This window comes from Argopecten irradians, chromosome 7 (genome assembly GCF_041381155.1).
Source record: "Argopecten irradians isolate NY chromosome 7, Ai_NY, whole genome shotgun sequence".
In the NCBI taxonomy this organism is placed as follows: domain Eukaryota; kingdom Metazoa; phylum Mollusca; class Bivalvia; order Pectinida; family Pectinidae; genus Argopecten; species Argopecten irradians.
This window is the reverse complement of record NC_091140.1, coordinates 11,993,930-12,005,876: the sequence shown is the minus strand read 5'-3', so window position 1 is coordinate 12,005,876 and position 11,947 is coordinate 11,993,930.

Sequence of the window (11,947 nt, the reverse complement as noted above, 5' to 3'; positions counted from 1 at the left end):
TACATGTTAAGCCAAAGGCTTATCTACCACATGGTCCTTCTGTTAGTAAAACACTAAATCTGTTATTCAAACTAACAGACAAAATAAGCAAATTTAAACAATTACAAAAAATATCACAGAAAATATACCGGTACACTTTGGTTAAAACATTTATGTAACATACAAAGTCTTCTGAATTTAAAACATTTCATCTAAGGACATCCATTTAAGGCAGTAAAACATATCGTGAGATGGTGTATCATAAGGTACACCTATACTAAACCTAGCTGCCTGCTTCTGGGCCTTGAGAAGCTTGCCCATCAGATTTAAGTTACATCCTTACCATACTGTACTGCAATATAAAAATGTGAAATACACATAAGATAATAATATTCAATTTGCCTTCCATGGGTAAATATGGACTAGTATAAAATAGATATGACATGATTAACCCATCATCTATGTAAACACCAAGTAATTTCTCATTATTAACATGTTCCAGTGGTTCAACTAACAAAGATAAATTAAGATTTACACAATTTCTACGTTGCTTTTATTTAGAGCAAATTGTACATGATTTTTTTTTTTTTTTTTTTTTACATTTAACAACATTTCGTTTTCTGTATACCAGACTCTACCATTATCTAAGTTTCATTGCAGAACTTCACTTATGCTCTCTGGTGTCTATCTGCATTGTGTGTAGCAGACGAAACATGTAACAGTAGGTTATTAGTAAACATTAAAAACATAAGGGGAACTCACATTGACCCTTGAGGTACGCTGTGTGTTACTTTGCATAAACTCGATAGAAGATTTTTTTGTTTGTTCGATTAATTAACGTCCTATTAACAGCTATGGCCATGTAAGGACGGCATTCCGTGTATGCGGTGATAATATGACTTTTATCCTCAAAGTAGGATTTGAACCATAGCATGGAATTGGCTTCAACTTTATAGATGCTCATATTCTCTAATAAAACATTATGATCTACAAGGTCAAAGGCCTTTTTAAAACCCACTAGTATTACACCTGTACTTAGACCATAATCTATATTCCAAGAATTGACAATATTTAGCAGTGCAGTTTTACAGGAGTGATTCTTACAGAAACATGGCTGTATTGATACAGTAAGATGGTTATCATAAAGGTATTTGTAAAAAGTGCAATGAACATGTCTCTCAAGAGTTTTTGAAAATATTGGTAAAACAGATATTGGTCTAAAATTGCTTACATCTGCAGTACTACCATTTTTAACGATGGGGATTAACTCTCTGACTAGCCAATTTCCACTGTGATGGATATCTGCCAGATATGATACTAAGGTTCAAGAGATAGGTGAGAGACGGAACTATTTCAATATGGATACTTTTCAATAGCTTATCACTTATATCGTCAAAACCAGTGGCTTTGTTGTATCCAACTCTTTTAAAAAAAAACTTGGTTACGAATCCGGAGAAACTCCTGAAATACCAAATCTAGTACCATTGTCTAGTTTAGTAGCTATATAATTCTTCAGTTTAGGAAAAGAAGTTGATAATTCTCAGGTTGTGAGGTCAATTTACCAGCGACCTCGTTAAGTATTCATTAAAATAATTTGCCATTTCACGTTTTTGGAATAATCGTGTCGTGATTTGACCTCCCATAAGAACGAGTAGAGAGCCAGGTGTTCTGTTATCCCATCTTCAATACCCCAGGGGTTATATCACTGTTACTATATCCACGCTTGGACTATATCAAAGCAGAACTGAAGGCTTAATATGCCACAATAAATTGGTAAATGTATTTTAAAAGAATTAACTAACGGTATTGTGTTGAAGTTGGGCTCTCTACAATCTTCCAAGAAGGGACGTCTCGGTACAGGCCTGTGATTGGTCAGTTTTTTCTCTCCTGAAATGGTTCCAGGATCATGAAACAGTCTTAAGTTTAAAACAGTTTAAGTTTGGACAGTACCAATCACAGATGACGTTACAAAAATATTTTGAATTTTGGTTGGCTAAGCAAAAACTAAATTCTAAGACTGTTTCATTATCCTGGGGAACAGATCTAGTTCTGCTATGTCATATTCCATATAATAAAAAAAATTACTAAATCTAAAATGATTTAAATATCCTTAACATAAGATCATTTGTTGGATTATGCTGAACTTTATTTTTTCATATATATTATGTTAATAAATTTCACAACGTTGGTTCAGAATGTATCTGTATAACCATGCAATAGAGAAATCAATGGTTCTGTTGATACCAATGTGTTATTTCCACAAGAAATATAAAGGTTAAGTTGATGGCATTGCACTTGGTCGATGACGTTATCAAATCTGAGCACAGGCGTTAATAGAAGATCTACAGGTGTTTTATATATCGAAGTTTAAACAGGTTCACTTAACAAACAATCTACTCACAGGTAGCTTTCACCTGCTATCCAGCAGGCTTCATCAGCCCTAATGACAGGGGACAGGCTTAGAGGTGTTCAGTCATATGACAGGGGATTAACCCTTAGTCATGTGACTTAACAAGGTTAGCATATGCTGCATGCAGGGTGTGGCGTCCTTTGTCCTGGTCGAGGTCAAGCTTGGAGTCGGCGATGTAAATGGCCTTCTGAAACCAGCGTGGATCTTGGTCCAACACTTTGGTGTTGTCTGGTATGGCATTGTGGGAGTGATCTGTTATTTGGGCGCCAAAAGGATATGAATCTCTGTGGTGTTCAGTCATCCGTTTACGGAGTGGTCTTTCCGTCTCTCCCACATATGTTGATTGACAGTCAGCACATGATATCTTGTATATAGCACCTCACTTGTTCATGGTTGTAGTTTTGTCTGTGGGTGCTACCAACATCCCCCGAATGGCATTATGGGGCTTGGTGTGCGAATTTTACGGTTAATGGCCTCCGAAGTACGTGCCTCTGATGTTTGGTAGGGTAATATATCCTTTGGCTTGTTGGCGTTGATGTGCCCGTTCAGTGGTCTTAGTCCTGCTACTTGGGAGGTTCTAATCCCACTTAATTTAGCCCGAAACACTGATAACTTTCTTCAGTGATCTTCTTCCTGCGTTTTGGCCTGATTAAGTGGAGCATATGGATTTGACTCTCTGGGTCAGTAATCTTATAACACCTAGTTTGTGTTCTAGCGGTTGATAGCTGTCAAATTGGAGATATTGGTCGGTATGTGTGCTTTACGGTACACACTGAACACAAGGGATCCATCGTCACGAAGCCGAACGTACGTGTCTAGTACCTGGATAGAGTTGTCTTTCATCCTCTCGATGGTGAATTTTATGGCTGGGTTACAGTTATTAAGATGGTCAGTGAAATCGTCTACCATATTGCTATGTATGATGCCCAAGGTATCATTCACGTATCTCCCCCAATACCTTGGGCAGTCCCCGAATGTCCACAGAAGCGATTTCTCGAAGTGTTCCATGAAGATGTTGACTACGATCGGGCTTACTGGGGTCCCCATAGCCGCACCTTCAGTCGGTAAAATTTACAATCAACAACGAAGTAAGAGGTACTAGGCAAACTTCCAGGTGGTCCATGATCTGTTGGAGAAAGTATCGTTCGTTTGGCGAGTGACTTATCCACCTCCAGTCTCTGTCGGATGATACGTAAGCTCTCCTGTACTGGTACACTGGTGAACTAGGCAGTCACATCGTCTAACACTAAACACTCATCTGGGCCCAGGTTATACTGTGATAGTATTTTCACCAGTTCTGTGCTGGTCTTGATGTGGTGAGTTGTACGGCCTGCCAGTGCATTTTGGCCAGGAACCTAGCTGTGTATTAAGTGATCCGTCTAAGAGGAATAGCTTCCAGGGACGTCATGGATGTAGGATATTATAAGTACTATACTGGTCAATAGTCAGGATCCTTAGACCTTAAGAGGCCCAAGAAGCCGTACTAGTTTAGTGGTATATCTAGCAGTAGGATCCTTCTTAAGAGGCTTTTTCTCATCCACATGGAGTACCACGATCTTCTCTTGGTACATAGACTTGGACATGATCACAGTAGCCCGTCCCTTTTCAGCTGGTAAGATGCTAGGACATGCAGTTCATCTCCCGTTAAGTTAGAATTAGGTAGTTTCGTTTTTTTCAAGATCTTAACAGAGTCTGTACATACGTGAGAGGCTGCCTTCGAGTTAGGGCCCAGGTACCTGTATGCTGTCTCTATGACCGTAATAAAATCGACAATGGGTGAATTATTGGGACTTACCGCAAAATTAAGTCCTCGCTCCAATACCGATTTCTCTATTGAAGTCAAGATCTTATCTGATAGGTTGACCACCCACCTGGACTTCGTGTCATTAACGTATTGCTCACTGGCATTGGTGATCATTACGTTTATCTGTAGTCGTAGTGGACGATTGTTAAGCGCTGGACCTTGTTCCGGTGGCGAACACGTGTAATGTCGCACTCACGGTCAAACGAATTCTTAACCCAGACAAGTATTTCCTCGTAAAGACTGAAAGGTAAATTTATGAATAAAAACTCACTCAAATCCGCAATGTTTTGGCCGGTAGCTGTAATTAATCTGTCGAATCCTTTCATTAGTAAGAGAGTTTCAAGCCTTATGATGATTCTGTCTGCTCCGGATCCACGTGCTGAGGTTTGATCACTAAACTGCTCGGAATTATTCCTTGATATTTATAGTGTAACGTGAAGTGTAGATGATTCCTGAGCCTAGCCAAAGATTTTTTTTCTTGCCTTCTAATTGCCTGAAACTTTTGATGATACTCTTATCATACTCGCGCATGAGACGTTTAGGTAGTTTGAACAGTCGAGGTTGTTAACAGATGTTATCAGCACGTAGAAGAATCCAGAAAGAACCAATTTGATATTTGAAAAATACATATGTCCATGTAACTTTTGAGTTAGTACCTTATTTAAAAAAGGATTTCCTAAGCAGTACTGACTTCTCTGTTGTATTCTTTATTTCTTCTGACAAAATTAAGACATGATTAGACAACAGAACTCTGCAAGAGTTGTTGAAGCTGCTTGCAATATCCAAACACTCACAGCAGGATCACCGAACATAAGACATAATGTCTGCACTGATTCAATCCATTTTTTATGTATTGTATTAATTAACGTTGTTACTGGAATAATTTTAGTTTTTGTATTACAGTTATCATAGTTAACATTTGGCAGGTTTTAGCCATCGTTTATTTTCGGAATGATGTTCATGGAGTGCTCAGCACCCGTTTCCCTGTATGCCACTCATGCGTATAAGAAGGTCAAACATTTCTAAAATATCAATCAATGAAATAAATTTCCCCGTAATATTTCTTTTTGTGCAGGTTGAAGTGGTAGTGTTCGTCATTACATACATGTGACACTCATTATAAATACTAACATATTTGTGCATGATACCGAGGTATATTATATGTTCAGGATACTTCCTTAGCGGTTTGTTAAAGCGACTAAATCACTTTCAAGTTCTTCTATCAGAGACAATGCTTTGACAAACATTTTATGCTCCTGCTTAGCGTTCAGCATACAGGGAGTGGGACGACTGGTTCGCCCGTTGTCAGTATAATGTGACCGGGTGGGGTGTGTTGCTTGGTGTCTTCGGCGGCATGCTTCAGTGATATAGCACTATAAAAAGGGCAACAGTTCCACTATACAAGAAGACACAACATGAATATACCGCAGTCTCCCAAAACACGCACCTCGCACAACATACACGCAACACACCGCATACATGGGAGGCCGTCCTTACATGACCATAGCTGTTAATAGGACGTTAATTAATCAAACAAACAAACAAACAATTATTCCTAAACCGACCGTACCGTTTGGTATTCCTTGTTTTGTTGCCACGTGTACATATTGTCTATTGGTGGTGAAAAGTATCAAATATCGTTGATATCACCACCAATAGATCATATCTACGACCACGTAAGGTGGCAACAAGACAAGGAATATTTAACGGTGGTATGTGGGTTTAGGAATGAAGGGATGTTGCTAAATGCAATAGGGAGATTGAACGCATCACTTTAGAACGAGAAAAATATCTGTATAAAATGCTTAGAACAAGCTGTAGTGCATTTGATTTCACATTCCATATGCATTTTTTTTCAAATTTCTGTATCATAAAAAATCAAACATAACGCATAATATACATCCACTTTCTAAGTAAAGTTCTCCGTCAAATACCAGAATTATATCTAAACGTTTTGTTCATCGATGAGTCGTGGGTGTCAACTCTATTTCAAAAGGCGAATACGCCGAAAAGGAAAACGGTGAGTTTAAATCATTCACACAGATACGTGATACATGAAGTAATTTTCAAGGTGACAGGGCAAAGCTAAAGATGACATTTTAAGCGGAGTACAACACTTACAACGACCACAGGGAGATAACTCGAATTATGCATTACAACATAACTGATTCCCTACATATCTTGGCTGTTTAGTGACTCTTAATTATACTCTATTATACTCTACCATTCGCAAATTGATATTTTTCAACTTTGACTTGGGCTTTAAAAAGCTTTTTTGCTTGAAAGTTCAACATTGGAGAAGATTTTTAAATTATAAAACAAATATTACTATTAAAAACGATACCCATCGTTGTAACAATAATTTATGTTTAATCAAATACTAATTCGTCTTCTCCTGATTTTGATAGAGAAAACAAACTATTTGTCAGCGGTGGAGCACCTTTAACCAAAAAATAGATAAAAAAATGTAATTTAAGGACAGTCTACCTTGTAAGTAATGTGTTATAATTTTTATATTAACTTTGCGTCATCTTAAAATAGAAACACTATTGCCTTTTATAGTGCTATTTCACTGAAGCGTGGCGCTTGAGACACTGAACGTAACATGCCACCCGGTGACATACTGACAACTGACGAACTAGTTGTTCCGATCCTCTTATGTTTTGCTGAGCGTTAAGCAGGACAGGGACCATCCTTGGTATTCCTGGATTATCGAGGATGGGCAAGAGCAGAAGGTGTAAGGTCGTTCAATGGAGACGTTAGGAAGAAGACAATTAGTTTAAACGAAAAGAAAAGTATATCCCAAATTTAGTCGCCTTTTACGATCATGCAACGGGGAACCAGGTACTGTTCTAATGCCCTACTTGCCGGGCAGCTATCAATAAATAATATAATCTGAACATAAAACAACATTAAAAAAGACATATAATTTAATATAGAAATTTCATGCACACCAATCATTGCTTTAAAAACTTTATATAGATAAGATACGGAGCGTATTAGGCTCACGTACGGAAATATTTTTTTAGGATAGCGAAAATGATGTATTTGGCGGCCGCCGGCCGCCACTTAATTTATCTGGCGGCCGCCCAGTAGTTATATAGCGGCCGCCACTTAAATTTCTGGCATATAGCTATCTGGCGGCCGCCAGATAAATTAAGTGGCGGCCGCCATATAACTAACTAAATTGTCCTTTTCGTGGTCGGTTCACATTAAGAGCTGTGCTTTGCTCTTAATTTGCTAATGTCATCTATTATATCGAATGAGTAGGATTTCTACAACATATGGGGTTCTTCTGTAAGGCAGATCTATGTACCTCATTACTCATCGGTGATACTTACAATGGGTGCATCAAACTTTAGCTTAGTTTCCAAATATGTTTATGTCGATACATTTCATCTTATGGCAGTATGGCGAATTACATCATTGGATCGATTTTTTTACAAAGTGATGTTCTTATTACTGGTGTAGATGAGGATAATGTCGAATTTGATATTAAAGATGACTTTTTTCGTATAACATTAATTATTTATAGTGACCCTGCAGGTAGGGCATTAGAACATTACCTTATTGTATAATATCGTAAAAGGTTGACTTCAGTCAGCTGATGATTGAATTCTTAAGATAATCAACCAACGTAAGATACCTTCGCCCCACCGATATGGTTAACTAAATAGTACTTCTACGTTTATTGTATAGACAATTCATGATGATGTTTTGTTTTTGTTTTTAAGCATAACTACTTTATTTATATTTCTGCCATCGTGGTATTTTAGGTCGCATCATATAATTATCTCGGCAAGGTAGAATTATCGTAACACGATGACAGTTATATATGATAGAAGACAGTTTTACATGCCTTAAATAAACACTGTAAAACAAATGCGTCAATTTTTAGCATAAAAAGTAAGGAATGTTACATTGAGAATTTAAACCAGTCTACATGTCATACAGAAAAGCGAAATGGTTGTAATTAAGATTTCTAATATATACGACATTTAACCTAATTGTACTAATACATGTAATATGTACTTGTACATATATACTAAGTACATGAATCATTTAAAAGGTAACTCTCTTAGGGACTTGATATTTCCTGGAAGGATATTCCGTAAGTGTAAACAATATAGAAAATGGTGAATTTATGTGATTTTGAAAGTGTTCTCCTGATGTGGTGGCAGTGGTAGTAGTGGTGGAGGAATTGAGTCTTAAAACCAAAAAAGCCCATGGAGGTGATACTACTACGGCTTAACTTCATACAAAAGTGACACATTCTACACCAGGTGGCGCTGTGAACTATCGTTACGTAATGTGAGAGACAGAAGTATACGATCAGTCCTAGATGACCTTTACTTAACAGTTGTTGACTTGCCGATGTTGAACCCCGACATGTAGATGATGGAAAACTCTGTCTCGGCATTACCCAAATTCCTGAGTAGTCTTGTCCTCGTTTCAAATTAGCCTTCGAAGTCAATATTTCTTAACCCTTCAAGTTCTGCTGTGTTTACCGAATCGCGAGGTTGGTAGGATTTGACGACGTCGGGGATCATATCCTGTGTACCATTGTTTTGACCCGCTATCTTACCTTGACATATCATAATCATAACAGATGACAGGTGAGGGATCAAGTTATAGGGTTAGAGCACACGTATTAAAATTGGTATGAACTCTTGTGATGACAGCGGAAATGTAGGAATTTATCATGTAATATTGGCAAATTTGTTGTTGAGATTGAAAAAAGTCTCCTCAAAGATTACCATTTAAGAAGTCGGAGGTATTTATCGTACTAAAGTTTAATTAGCGTATGATTTTTTTTCCAAAATCGAGTATTACTAGAAATCGCCACACCACACATTTTATCAGAGTATTGTACAAAGCACAAAATACGTAGAACATGAGGCAGTGTTTTAACGTATGTAATAACAGACGGTTTGTAATGTTATACAGACGTGCACAAAAAAACACCGCTTGTAAGAATGAGATTTCAACCCCTGTCAAATATATCCATGAATTTATAAGGAACTTTTAGCATTATCCTATGCCTGACTAGTCATCTGTGCATGGTTTGTTCGTTGCCTTCGCTACTAAACACTTAATAAACGAATAATTTTAATCAGATTTCATAATCATCATCTTTTTTTTGCTTCGTTTAAGCTTATTGAGTTTTTGTTTTTTTTATTTGTAAATAATTAATTTTCTCTTTGTTTCTGGCTTTCTGATTGGCCTATTCATTTTTTTCATTCCACGATGAAAAAAAATATCCGAGAATGGCGCGGAAACCCGACGTTATCGTACGTCACAATAGAAATATTGACGTTGCTGGGAAAAAAATCAATGGAATCGTAGGTGTAAACGTATTTCATTTTATAAAGTAGCCTGGAAAATTAATTATAAGCATTGAAGTCACTATTTTTTAATTTCATCGGGGTATGAAAGAAATTTCTTTCATACCCCGATGAAATTAAAAAATAGTGACTTCAAAGCTTAAATAAACAAGACCAATGGCTACTACAAAAAGTCAAGTTAGATTCGACCCCGATATATTTAATATTTGAAGATGTAGTTGAAATTAAGTTATATCAAAGAATATTTATAATTAATTTTTAATAGCTTTAGCGCAGCAGTTGTTGAAAATCGATACTTGTAAAGATGCCTTCATTTTAAACTGGTCGCCATAGAATTTGCGATTGCTGCCGGACGGAAGTCGGAAATTTCATGACTCGTTCTCGGAACAGTTCGAAATAATGTTACGTAGTTACGGTAGTCACGTGGTGTTCTCAGTAATGACATTACAATGCCAGCTAGGTTCGGCTTGTCTGAAAAATGGGACCCACTTAGTGATGTTCAATATTTATTTGATTTTTTATCAAAAGTTTCCGAATCAGTATCGTTCATCTTGACTTACATTTAAGATGGGGTTTTTTCTTCAAAATTCTTCTAAATCATGAAAAAATCAGATAGATACGGATATTTGGACTTCAACGTCTTTGTATCAATTTTCAGATATACATGTAACATGATTGCGTTCTGCTTTATCCTATATTACCCCCGTTACGTTGATACGATTCACAATGATTACGAAATTTCATGTATGAGGAGGAATTACGATAAAGGGTACACTGAATTATCTAACTTATTCCCGATGTAAACAGAAAGGGAATTATAAATCATATGATACGATAAAGGTTGTAATTCATATTAACATACTATTAGTTATATTTTTAATATTCTTAAGTCATGTATGTAAGGGGACTATACGATGAACAACTGAGTTTGATATATTTCACAAGTCGATCTGCTAAGAAACCTTGAAGGCAATTCATCACACTCTAATATACTTAATATTCATTGACACTGTTGGAATGGGATTTTTCCATCAGCGCAGGAGTACGGCACTCATTGTGTGTCAGTAGTGTACTAGTATATAGACAGATTTATAATGTAGTTCAATGTACATTTGAACCAAGCGGATTCGCACTCAGACATTCATAACACCACTGACATTATTTAATCAGACATCCATAACACAACTGACATTATTTAATCAGACATCCATAACACCACTGACATTATTTAATCAGACATCCATAACACCACTGACATTATTTAATCAGACATCCATAACACCACTGACATTATTTAAGGATTAACCTCTTACTTTGCTTAGTTTATGAGGTGATAAACAAATGGAGCACGGGGTTAATTTACGTTTACGTACAATTTACCGACTTTTACATGTATTTACAATTTTTTTCTTTAAACAATTGATTTAACAAAAACGTCAGATACAATCATTGGCCTGTGTTATTCGCCGTCAAAATTATACTGCCATCATGTTGTTCCATGCACAGCAGCCATTCAAAAAAGCGTGCCGTTGACTGTATTTACCCTGCCTTTTTTCTATGAAGTCACAAAAAATAGTTCTCATATTTCAGTTATTTTATTCATGTCACATAGCAATAACATATTTTTAAAAGATAAATGTGTTTTAATGTATGTCTCTGATTGTCTCGTACATGTGTTTTTTTGTAAAGATTGCCACGTGATTTTGTAGAATGTCAAAGGAAGTCCGCCAATGTTTACAAGTATCCATACACACTGAATCGGGTCATGTTCTGCACTTAAGTTATATGGAAATAAACAGATCCGCTCCAACATAGTTTATCGATACAGAAACAGTGGCAATTGTATATATAGGTCTTTATGATAAATACGACATAACACGACTTTCAGAAAACATCTGTATCGCCACAGTTAATGTTCGTTAATAGCAATCAAATATTGAACTCAAAACTCTTTCTCTACAATCTGATTAAAACAGACATCTTTATTATCCCTCCTCGTCATAGAGATCTGTTAACTTGTCAATACGGCTCATGTTCTGGTGACCTTTCGAGTTACCCGATCAAGTTACTACTTCCAAATATCTTGATAGGGACGAGAGCTGTCAAAAGCATTTCCATGCATGTATATAGTCATCGATATCCCGACCAAAGACACACAACATTGCTGCGTGTAAATATATCTTGGGACGAAATGTCGTTTTCAGTTGATGTATCTGAGCGAGAAATGCATTTGAACTTTTATTGGACAGAGAGAATAACGTGACCGATAATGTGATATTGTCAGCTCACCTATAAACGGAGTGGTAGGATCTGTGTTTTAATCAGATTGCCTTCTCTAGTGTGTGTATATAGATCGGTTTATTTTCAATATAATGAGTTTGTATTTCAATATAATTGTTGTTTCTGTAC